The 12,265-nt window shown below is 48.7% G+C and overlaps 1 protein-coding gene across 1 annotated transcript in view; it reads left to right on the top strand.

Moving 5' to 3' along the window:
* Positions 1 to 3,276: 3,276 nt before the first annotated feature.
* PTP4A3 (protein tyrosine phosphatase 4A3) overlaps positions 3,277 to 12,265 on the top strand; it is a 63,381-nt gene continuing 54,392 nt past the window's right edge. Inside the window, exon 1 of the mRNA XM_087706635.1 lies at positions 3,277 to 3,404. The gene's annotated coding sequence lies outside the window, so the exon portion shown is untranslated. The remainder of the gene's footprint in view (positions 3,405 to 12,265) is intronic.

Consider the following 12,265-nt stretch of genomic DNA (forward strand, 5'->3'; position numbering starts at 1 on the left):
TACTCTGCCAGCCAAAAACAGGCTGAAGGTGGGTCTCATGAGGCTCCCACGCGGACTGCTTTTGGCTGGAGGAGGCCAAAAACTGGCCACACGAGCCCCCCCCCCCCCCCCCCACAGCCCATTTTGGCCAGCAAAGGCATCACGGGCCGGTTTTTTGATATTTCCAGGCTGGCACCACGGGTCAAATCTAAGCACCCTGCGGGCCTCATCTGCCCCACCCCTGCTGTAAAATGTTTTTTTATTTCAGTGATCGATTGACTTAACAACATATCAAACCAAATTGAATACATGAAGACTTTACTGTATACAGCTGGTCCTTGACTTAACAGTTCATTTAGTGACCGTTGGAAGTTACAACGGCTGTGGGGAAAAAAGGGACTTGCGGCCGTTATTCGCACTTACAACCATGGCAGAAATCCCCGTGGTTACGTGATTTGAAATTCTGGTTCATATTTACGACGGATGCAATGTCCCGGGGACATGTAATGCCCTTTTGCTACCTGGCAAACAAGGTCAATGGGGAAGGGAGATGCACTCAACAACCGTGTGGCTAACTTTAACAGCTGTAGTGATTCACTTAACAACGGGGCAAAAAATCTCGCAAGATGGGGCAAAACTCCCTTAACAAATGTCTCACTTACTGGCAGAAATGTCAGGCTGAATTGTGGTCGTACGTTGGGGGCTGCCCGTTTTCCCATTGATCTAACCCTAACCCGTTGGCTCAAAACCACAATTTTGGCCCCTGAAAAATTAGCGGAGTTAAATCTTGGCTTTCGGGAACAAAAAAAGGACCCAGGTGGCTGCAAAGATTAGATCTTCCATTTTTAGTGGACTTCCTCTGTTGATTAAATTAAAAGGAGCTTCGTTAAAAAGCAGATTTGTGCAAAGGGTTGTCGAGCTGCCAAGTAACTTTGCCCAACCGGCTTAAGAAATCATGAAGGAAGACTCTCGGTGAGTTTGGCATCCGGTTAAACTTTCCAGTTGGAAGGCTAAAAAAAAAAAAAAAAAATTAGGTAATGAGCAATACTTCCTTGGAAAGATTATTTTTAAAATCCAGCGGTGATAGGTTTTAGAGTAGCATCTCGACCTGATCTGTTCCTACTCTGAATATTATTATTGCGTTGGAAGGAAAATCCGTGGCACGACAAAACCGCGCTCGACTAAAGCGCGCCCGATTAAACCGCGTCGCTGACGTCATCAACAGGGCGACAACAGCGAGCACGGAGAAAGAAGGGCGCTTTAAATAGCGCTTTGAAAGCAAGCCGATTCAAGTTAAGGTAAGGGTTAGCTTTAGGGTTAGCTTTAGGGTTAGGTTAAGGGTTAGGATTAGGTTTAGGGTTAGGTTAAGGGTTAGGTTTAGGATTAGGTTTAGGGGGGTTAGGTTTACGTTTAGGGGTTAATTTTAGGTTTAGCGTTTACAGCGTGCTTCTGTCTCCGCGCTGTTGTCACCCTGTGATGACGTCAGCTATGCGGTTTCATCGAGCGTGCTTTAGTCGAGCGCGGTTTTGTGGTGGAACCGGAAAATCCATCTGGGTGTTGTGACCCAGCGGACGGACAGTGGGAGTCGGGACAGTGAGGAGGTTGGGGAGGAACATGGGCCAGTTTTGGGGGTTTAGGAAAGCCCAGACTGAGGGCTCTGCCTCGGACGCAGAGAGGGAGTTAGACAGCAGTGAGGCAGAAGAACAGCTGGAGCCTGTTCCCAGTGTATGCATGCGCAGAAGACAAGAACAGTTAAGAAACCAGGGTCGACTTAAGAGTAAATCCACACCTTGGGGGGTGATTGGCCCCTCCCAGAGGAAACGAAAGAGTTGCAAATGGGGAGTGGGCTTTTGCAGGAAACAATTTGTTCCTTCGGTCCAGAAAATTCCATTTATGAGACATTGCCAAGTTTTGCTTTGTGTTTGGAAGCTGGCAGTGCTCTCAGCGAGATAAGGTGTCTCCTTTCTGCCTTCAAGAGCATGCTGGGAAATAATACATTTAAAAAAAAATATGTTTTAATATTTCCCAAAATATTTCCTCCTTCGGGGATGAGGGGAGCTTCCCACAAATGCATTGCATGGGCCCGTGATGGCAAACTGCATGGCATGTGTGCTGCAGGTGGCATGCAGAGCCCTTTCTGTGGGCACGATGCGCCATCGCCAGCTGCTTCTCATGCGCCCCGGCCAGCTGGTCTTCACGACCTGAAAAATGGGCCCCGTTTTCCAGGCTGCTTTGGGGCCTTTTTCGGGCTGTTTTCAGGCTGGTTTTGGGGTTGTTTTCCAGGCCTGTAAAGTGGCCTGAAAACAGCCAAAAAAACAAGCATGCACCAGCCAGCTTGGTCTTTGGGTTTCGGGCGTTCCAGCATGTTCACGGGAGCACCCGTTCCAGTTTTGGGCAGTCGATGCTGAAAAGGTTCTCCATCACTGGCAGTCATTTACTGCAATGCGCTCTACATGGGGCAGCCCTTGAAGAGTGTTCGGAGACTCCAGCTGGTCCAGAATGCAGCCGCGCGAGCGATTGTGGGTGCACCCCGGTACACCCACGTTACACCTATCCTCCGCGAGCTGCACTGGCTACCTATTGGTCTCCGGATACGCTTCAGGGTGCTAGTTATTACTTATAAAGCCCTACATGGTATTGGACCTGGGTACTTGAGAGACCGCCTTCTGCCGATTACCTCCCACAGACCCATTCGATCCCACAGATTAGGCCTCCTCTGTATTCCATCTGCCGGCCAATGTCGGCTGGCGACTACTCGGAGGAGGGCCTTCTCTGTGGCTGCCCCGGCCCTTTGGGACGAGCTCCCCGTGGAGATTCGGACCCTCTCCACCCTTCGGGCCTTCCGGACGGCCGTGAAGACCTGGCTGTCTCAGCAAGCCTGGGGTTGAGTTCGCCCCCCCTACTCGAATTTGCTGTGTCTGTTGTGCTTTTAAATTGTTCGTATCGTCTGATTGTTTTTGTCTTACTTTTTGTAATTTCCCCTCCCTTGGCTTTCGTTCAGCCGCCCTGAGTCCCTTCGGGGAATAGGGCGGCCTACAAATTGAATAAACTCCAACTCCATTTATGTTCCAGGATCCAATCTGGGTCGGTCTTTGGATCCAGAAGTTTTGTCTTCCGCCCTTGAAGTACGATCATAATGGAGCCTTCCCACATATAGTGGAAAAACAGTCATAAGTCACTTTTTCTCAGGGGCCGCCGTTAATCCCAAACAGTCACTAAAACGAATGGTTGTAAGTTGGAGGACCGAGCCGTTTTAAGGTTCCGTTGTAGGATTTCAATCCGTCTCTTTTCCTTTCCAGGTGTGGCCTGGTGCATTGTTACTTGGGAAGAAGTGCCAAGGATGGAAATCCAAGAACGGAGATGAAATTATTTGGCGCAGCGTTGGGCTATATCGGGCACTGTTCTGGAAATCTGTTCTAATTTTGGTAAGTCACACAGCGCTGAAGGATGATGGGGTGGATTGTAGCAAACGGGGGGTTTGCTGTGGCCTACCACAGGTGTGCTCCCACCTGGCGGCAGATTCGGACAGTGGGGAGGTTGGGAAGGAACACGGGCCAGTCCTGGAGTCTGGGGAAGGCTCGGAGGAGGGCTCTGTGTCGGAGTCAGAGAGGGGGAACAGAGCCGTATGCCAGTTATCAGCTGCCTTCAGAGTCAGACATCAGTGAGGCAGAGGAACAGCTGGAGCCTGTTCCCAGTGTGCGCATGCGCAGAGTTGCCAGACAAAAGGAACAGCTAAAGAACAGGGGTGGACTTGGGAGTGAGGCCACAGGTGGACGATGAATGGCCCCTCCCAGAGGGAATAAAAGAGGAGCAACAGGGGAGTGGAGTTTGCAGGAGACAATTAGTTCGCTTCATTCGCTTTTGTGGGCGCAGTTTTGTCGGTGCGTTGTGGACGCGTTTATGACATCGTGGTTTTCTCGCCGCGGTTTTGTCGTGTGCGCATTTGTCGGGTCACGCCGTTTTTCGCCAATCACGGGCTTCAGGAGGTTTTCCTGGAGTCTGGGGAGGGCGAAAACAGCCCCCCCACGCCTTCCGGAAGGCCGAAAATCAGCTGGCCAGCGTGGGCATGCACGCTGGAGGGGGCATAGGGCAACGCCTCAGGTGCCCTCAGATATAGCTCCTTGTGGCACGCGTGCCATAGGTTCCCCGTCATGGACCTCAAGGGAGCCCAAACTTGGTGTTGCTAAGCAAGACCCTGGTTCAGTGAATTCTGCCCCATTTCTTACCACCGTTGCTAAGTGAATCACTGCACTTGTTAAATTAGGAACCCGGCCGTTAAGTGAATCTGGTGAAGTGAAGCTTTCTCATCTGGATTGTATTTTTTCTAGTCTTTTACCTCTTACAGGTAGTCCTCGACTTACAACGGTTTGTTTAGTGCTCGTTCAAAGTTACGACAGCATTGGGGGAAAAAGTGACTTACGGCCATTCTTCACACATACGACCATTGCAGCATCCCCATGCTCACGTGATCAAAATTCAAGACCCCTGGCAACTGACTCACATTTATGACGGTTGCATTGTCCCCGGGTCTATATCTATCTATCGTGATCCCCTTTTGCGACCTTCCGACGAGCAACGTCCATGCGGAAGCCAGATTCCCTTAACAACCCTGGGACTAACTTTAAGAAATGCAGCGATTCGCTTTCCAACGGTGGGTGGGAAAGGTCGTACAAATGGGGTGTGGCTCACTTAATTGTCTTGCTTAACGAAATAGATTTGGGTCTCCGTTTTGGTCCTACGCCGAGGACTACCTGTATTTTGCTAATGAGTTACTCCAGGCTTTAATTACGTTATTTTGCTTTCATGGGGGTGGATAGCTCTCAAGATACTATTTGTATTTATATTAATTATGGCTGTTTGCAAACTCTACACCTTCCTAAGGCGTTCCTTTAAATACACGTAGGGTTGCCTTTGATTTGTTTTGATTCTGAATTATTGGTTTTTACTCGGGGGCCAATTGAGCCATGAACTTTATTTGGCCAAGCAGGATTTTGCAACAGTTCTGTTTTTCTGTTGATCTGTACCACACCTTTGTGAAGGTGTGCAATGAAGACACGTTCTTGTTGTTGTTTATATTAAAGTCTGTCCGTGCGTCGCCTTTAGATTCCAACCGAGATCCTGTAGGACAGCTTCAAATGTTGCTCCATGTCGTTATTTCACGTTGCCCGACATGACTTAAAGCTCTTGTTGTCCCAACTTTTGGAGAACATCAAGGTTTCGTCTCTGCTTAACAGACTCCACATTTTTCTTAGGTCAGTGGTCCCCAACCCCTAGACCGCAGCCTGTCACCGGTCAGTGGCCTGGCTAGCAATGGTCCACGCAAGTGCAAAACCCCCATTCTTCCCAGCCCGTGTAAAAATAACTCTCCATGGTATCAGTCCCCAATACCCAAAAGATGGAGGCCACTGTCTTAGGGTAATGACACAAGGACACAGCTACTTGAGGCTTCAGTAGGTTTGGTGTTCGATAGGTAGGTGGGTGGGTGGGTGGACGGACGGACAGGGATGGATGGATGGATGAATGATAGGTAGATGATAGGTAGGTAGGTAAGTGGGTGGGTAAGTGGGTGGGTGGGTGGGTAGGTAGATAGAGAGATAGATATAGATACCTTGTTTTCCTGAAAATAAGCCCTCCCTGAAAATATTGCAACACAACAGCAGCCATGAGATGACCACGCTCACTGCCTCCTGCAATTCAAAAATAATAAGACCTCCCCGAAAATAATGCCAAACACTTATTTCAGGGGTCAAAAGAAAATAAGACCCTGTCTTGTTTTTGGGGAAACACTGTGGGTAGGTAGATAGGTAGGTAGAAGATGATTGATAGATAGATAGATAGATTAGATAGATAGATAGATAGATAGATAGATAGATAGATAGATAGATAGATAGATAGATAGATGATAGATAGATAGATACTGTATTTTTCGGAGTATAAGACGCACTGGAGTATAAGACGCACCAAGGTTTTGAAGAGGCATTTTTTTTTTAAAAAGGTAGGTAGGTAGGTAGGTAGAGGGATGGAGAGAGAGAGAAATACAGTAGGTAGGTAGGGAGAGAGAGCATAGATAGGTAGGTAAATAGAGGGAAAGAGAGAGAGAGAAATACAGTAGGCAGGGAGAGAGAGAAAGAGAGTAAGTAGGTAGGCAGGTAGGTAGAGGGATAGAGAGAGAGAGAAAGAGAAATACAGTAGGGAGGGAGAGAGGGAGAGTAGATAGCAGAGGTGGGTTCCTGCCAGTTCTAAGCTCTTCTGTAGAAGAGGTCCCACAAATCTACTGTGCTGTTTCGAACCGATTCCAGCTCCCTCCCCCGACCCGTCATCAATCACTCTAATTAAAAAGCTTTCCGAAAGGGGGGGGGGAGTTTTTGCTCTCTGCAAACCTCCCCAAAACAGCCCATTTTTTGCGAAAACGGGCCCGTTGTTTGTTTTTTTCAAATAAAAGGCATGAATAACTTGGGGGGGGGGCCTTGCAGAGTGCTGGGGGCAAAAAAACGGCCCATTTTTTGCTCATTTCTGCCCTCCCCAGCTAGCTAGATGGTTGGTTGGTTGGTTGGTTGGTTGGTTGGTTGGTTGGTTGGTTGGTTGGTTGGTTGGTAGGTAGGTAGGTAGGTAGGTAGGTAGGTAGGTAGGTAGGTAGGTAGGTAGGTAAAGGAAAGGAAGATAAAGATAAGGAATAGGGAGGGAAGGAAGAAAGGAGGGGACGGAGGAAAGCAGGCTTTCAGGAAGGAAGGGAGAAGGAAAGGGAAGGAAGAGAAAGAAGCAGAGATAAAGAAGGGAGGGAAGAAAGAAAGAAAAAGAAGGACGGAAGGACACCCCTTGGAATCAGATCACTGCACACCTGGAGTAAAAACTGGAGGATCACACGGAGAGCTGTGGAGTGAACTTATATGACCTGGTTTGCCAAAGGGATGGAGATCTTTGCTAGGTCTGTGCAGTCGAAATTGTGCAAGCCTCCGCCTTGCAGCTGGTGCCAGCTGCAGGTGCCGCCTTCCTTCTCATGCCCGTGCTGGGCGTGGCCTTGCCCTGGAGTGTAAAAAGTACCCGGGTTTTCCCCCGTGACTCCCACACGAACTCTCCCGCTCCCTTCACGCCTTCCAAGTCCTCTCTCCCTTCCGCCGTTGTAGGCTTGCAATTTTCTCATTCTCGGAACTTTTATTTTCGCTGGCTTTCCGTCAAGTCAGTGATCCAGATGTTACGGCGTTGCGAACCTCTGTACGAAAACGCCCAATAGCACAGATAGTCCTCGACCTACGGCCACAATGGAGCACAGAATTCCTGTTGCTAAGCGAGAGAGTTGTTAAGGGCCCCATTTTTATGGTTGCTAACTGAATCGGTGCGGCTGTTGCCTGAGTAACCCGGTTGTTAAGTGAAGTTGGCTCCCCCGTGGACTTTGCTCATCAGGAGGTCGCAACGGAGGATCGCGTGACCCCGGGATTCTGCAACCGTCATAAATATGAGTCAGTTGTCGTAAATCACGCGACTATGGGGATGCTTCAGCGGTCAAAAGCGTGCAGAATCGTCATAAATCGTTACTGTTTTCTACGCCGTTGTAACTGCGAAGGCCATTAAATCAATCGTTGCAAAATGAAGACCTACCTGTCCCGTGAGTAACTTCTCAGGAAGATCAAGAGTCACCTCTACTAGTGTTTAAGAAAAGCAAACTCCACGCCTTTCTAGCCCTGATGATGTTCTCTAGTTTGGTCATGGAATGTCTACAATAAAACCACCAAGCTCAGAGAGAGCACCAAGGACTCCATAGTCTTTCTCTTCTACCCTGGAAGCCCCATGGCCTTCTGACATGGATGATGTTACCTAGTTGGGTAATGAAACGTCTGCAGGAAAACAACTGATCTCGAAAGAGCATCAAAGGCCCCACATGCCACCTCCTCCACCCCGCAATCCCCATGCCCTTCTAGCATTGATGAGGTTACCTAGTTGAGTAATGAAATGTTTGCAGGGGGTGGGGGAATTATCCCCCTTACAAATATCAATACCCAAGCTGGAAACATCTAAGTACAATCAGTACAGTAACTTCTCCAAAGTTGGGAATCATCTGCTCTCCTTTGGCTTTGGCATTTCTCTTTCCGGTCCGTTGGATAAAGGCGTTTGTGCTCCTGGATGAAAGCTTTTGGCTTGAACTCGCACAGGACTAGAGAGAATGAGCAGGTTTCCTTTTTGTCTACTCATCCGTGTCCCATCTGGGTGCACATAAATCATCGGTGGGTGGGTGTGTGTACACCATTACGTCAAGGCATTTTCTGGCTTTGTGTAAGCTTGTGGAATTAGCAGCCTGTTGACAATAGTACACCGGGCCTGTTGGCCATCATCCCAGGTTTTCTCTTCGGAGCATATCTCTAGAATTATACGTATGACGTAGGTAACGATGTTGTAATGGACAGAATTTACCGGAAGAATTTGCATTTCAGACGTCAGTTCAGTCACGGTTTACCTAAGACAATACAGAAAAACAGACTCGGAAAGGACTTCAGAGGTCTTCTAGTCCAACCCCCTGCTCCAGCAGGAGATCCTACACCATTGCAGACAAATCCAATCTCTTCTTCAATGCCTCCAGTGAAGGAGCCACCCTCAGCTTCTGAAGGCAACTTCTGTTCCACTGATGAATTGTTCTCACTGTCAGGAACTTTCTCCTTAGTTCCAGGTTGCTCCTCTCCTTGATTAGTTTCCCTCCATCACTTCTTGTCCTGGTGCTTTGGAGAATAGGTTGACCCTTTTTTTTTCCTTTGTGGCAGCTCCTCAAATATTGGAAGACCGATAACATGTGTCAGAAATCAAAGCATCTGCCAGAAGCGGTGAAGGGTCTCCTGCTTGAGCAAGGGGGTTGGACTAGATGACCTACAAGGTCCCTTCCAACTCTGTTATTGTATTTTTTTTCTATTCTCTGATTCACTGCCAATCACCCCCACTAGACCGATTAGATCCCACAGATTAGGCCTCCTCCGAATTCCATCCGCCGGCCAGTGTCGACTGGCGACTACCCGGAGTAGAGCCTTCTCTGTGGCTGCTCCGACCCTCTGGAACGAACTCCCCGTGGAGATTCGAACCCTCACCACCCTCCAGGCCTTCCGCAAAGCCCTTAAAACCTGGCTGTTCCGACAGGCCTGGGGCTAAAGAGCTGTTGCCCCCGTCTCGAATGGTATGACTGTTGTGTGTTTTTAAATTATGCATTATTATGTTTTGTTTTATTTTTTGTCTGTACCCCCTTCCCTGATTTGAATTGCGAGCCGCCCTGAGTCCCCTTCGGGGGAAAAGGGCGGCATACAAATATAATCAATCAATCAATCAATCACTTAACAGCGGCAAGAAAGTTAAAATGGAGCAAAATTCACTTAACTGATGTTTCCCACTTAGCAACGGAAATTTTGGGCTCACTTGTCGTAAGTCGAGGACTGCGTGTAGAGTGACACCTAAAAGCCAGCGGGCAACCAACCAGGCCACCTCCTGAAGCAACTGAGCCCCCCAGGGGTCACTTGCTTTTCTCTCACTTTTCCAGTTTTCGCCACTCTTCTCTAACTTGGCACGCGCTTGATGTGTGTTGGCAGGCCGCCACGGAAATAGCGTGCTCCTAGCTTAATCTGTAGGGCATCAGGTTGAGGAGGGTTGTGTAAAACCTCTGTGGTGTGTGTGTGTGAGAGGCAACGGGATTGGTTCTCCTCCGTCCCTGAGTTGCCACAAAGGACAAACATTTTAAAAAGGGATTTTAACATCTATCAACGTACGTAAACGGCTTGAATTTAGCAATCTGGCAGGTGGAATTGTCACAAAACTCTTGGGTTGTTGTTGTTAGTTGCGAAGTCTTTGTCCGACCCATTATGACCCCATGGACAATGTTCCTCCAGGCCTTCCTGTCCTCTACCATCCTCTGGAGTCCATTTAAGTTCAAACCTACTCCTTCTGTGACTCCATCCAGCCACCTCCTTCTCTGCCGTCCCCTTCTTCTTCTGTTGTCCTCCATTGTTCCCAGCATGAGGCTCTTCTCCAGGGAGTCCTTCTTCCTTCTCATTAGGTGGCCAAAGTCTTTGAGTTTCCTCTTCAGGATCTGGCCTTCTAAAGAGCAGCCAGGGTGGATCTCCTCTAGGACTGACCGGTTGGATGGCCTTGCAGTCCTTCTTCTTTTGCCCTCTATCCTTCCCAGCATGAGGCTCTTCTCCAGGGAGTCCTTCTTCCTTCTCATTAGGTGGCCAAAGTCTTTGAGTTTCCTCTTCAGGATCTGGCCTTCTAAAGAGCAGTCAGGGTGGATCTCCTCTAGGACTGACCGGTTGGATGGCCTTGTAGTCCAAGGGACTCAATGCAGGAGTCTTCTCCAGCACCAGAGTTCAAAGGCCTCCATTCTCAGCCTTCCTTATGGTCCAACCTTCACAGCCATCCATTGCAACTGGGAAAACCACATCCTTGACTATAGGCACTTTTGTTGGCAGGGTGATGTCTCTGCTTTTTAGGATGCTGTCTAGATTTGCCATAGCTTTCCTCTCCAGGAGCAAGTGTGTTTTAATTTCTTGGCTGCAAGTCCCCCCATCTGCGGTGATCTTAGAGCCCAGGAAAATAAAATCTGTCACTTCCTCCATTTCTTCCCCATCTATTTGCCAGGACTTGAGAGGGCCGGATGCCATCATCTTAGTTTTCTTAATGTTGAGTTTCAGCATTTCAACTCCTTGGAGCCGCCGTTTAAACCAGGGATGTCCAACCTTGGCAGCTTTTGAGACTTGGGTACTACTTCTCCCAGAATTCCCCCAGCCAGAATGGGTGTCCAAGGCATTCTGGGAGTTGAAGTCCAGCTATCTTCAAGCTGTCAGCCTTAAAGCATGAAAGCAGTTGGGGACTCTAGCCAAATCAGCAGTCGGTGTGAGATGGGTGGCTTTGGGCCCGTTCCTCACTCTCAGCCCAATCCACCTCACAGAGTTGTTGTTTTGGTGGGGAAACGGGAACTTGAAGGATCAGTAGGAACATTCTCTGCCTTTACTGTGGAGGTAAGACACTCGTAACACCCTCGAGGGTGTCGGTGTTCTGTTAAGAGCCTGTTGTGCCTTAAAACGGCTTCTACCATACTGCCTTAAAATGGCTTCTACTGTGCAGTGCAGTGGAGTTGCCATGGTAACGGCTTCACATGGGGGGGAAATCCAACATTGGAAATTGCGGCGATATTCATGGAAGGAGGATTGGGATGAATAAAAACCTGGGCAGTGCCGGGCTATCAGCTAGTAAATAAAATAAAAATTATATGTTCCCTGCTAGCTTTGCTTCTTCAGACCGAGAACAAAGATCCCACTTTGATAACCGAGTTGCATAACGAAGAAGTAATTAACTTCTCTGGACCTGTTGAAGCTTTGGGAAATTGTCAGCAGACAAGAGGCAGGACTATTTTAAAGTCTTCAGGCACGCCATGCTGAATTGTTGTGTTGGTTTTGAGGTTTGAAGCTGGAGACTGTGAACCTGTAGTATGATTAAGGTTGGAGATACCCAGCAATTAAGAAACCCTTGTGCCTCTGAGTAATCAGAAATGTCTTTTGCAAGACACAACATTATTATTTTTCTTCATCAACTTCCTCCGTTGCAGCTTTCTAATCTGGAAGCCAAGTACAGGTAGCGTTGTGGTCTTTCCAGCGGCCAGCAGAGCTGGTAGATATTCGGACAGTGAGAAGATTTGGGAGGAACCTGGGCAGAGGGGGGGTTCCTACCAGTTCGCACCTATTCGGTAGAACCGGTTCGTCAAATCTTACCAGTGGACCCGGAAAGCAGGCCACACCTACCGAAGAGGTTCCAAAAATTTTTGAAACCCACCACTGACACACACACACACACACACACACACACAGAAAGAGAAATAAAGGAAGAAATAAAGAATGAAAGAAAAAAGAAAGAAAAAGAGTGAGAGAGAGATGAAAGAAAAAAGGAACAGAGAGACAAAAGGAAGGAGAGAGAGAGAGAGGACACATGGCCGGCAAGCCACTCCCACCAGGTCACATGGCCGGCAAGCCACTCCCACAAAGGAGGCCACACCCACAGAGTAGGTGCCAAAAAATTTTGAAACCCACCACTGAACCTGGGCCAGTCCTGGAGTCTGGGGAAGGCTCTGATGAGGGCTCTGTGTCGGAGGCAGAGAGGGGGACAGGCCCGTCTGACAGTTATCCGCTGCCTTCGGAATCAGACATCAGAGAAGCAGAAGAACAACTGGAGCCTTTTCCCAGTGGGCGCATGCGCAGAGTTGCCAGACGAAGGAAACAGCTAAAGAACAGGGGTCGACTTGGGAGTAAGGCCACAGGTGGACGGT

This window comes from Thamnophis sirtalis, unplaced genomic scaffold, assembly GCF_051295495.1.
Source record: "Thamnophis sirtalis isolate CommonGarterSnake01/CBP01778 unplaced genomic scaffold, rThaSir2_p1.2 scaffold_2, whole genome shotgun sequence".
In the NCBI taxonomy this organism is placed as follows: domain Eukaryota; kingdom Metazoa; phylum Chordata; class Lepidosauria; order Squamata; family Natricidae; genus Thamnophis; species Thamnophis sirtalis.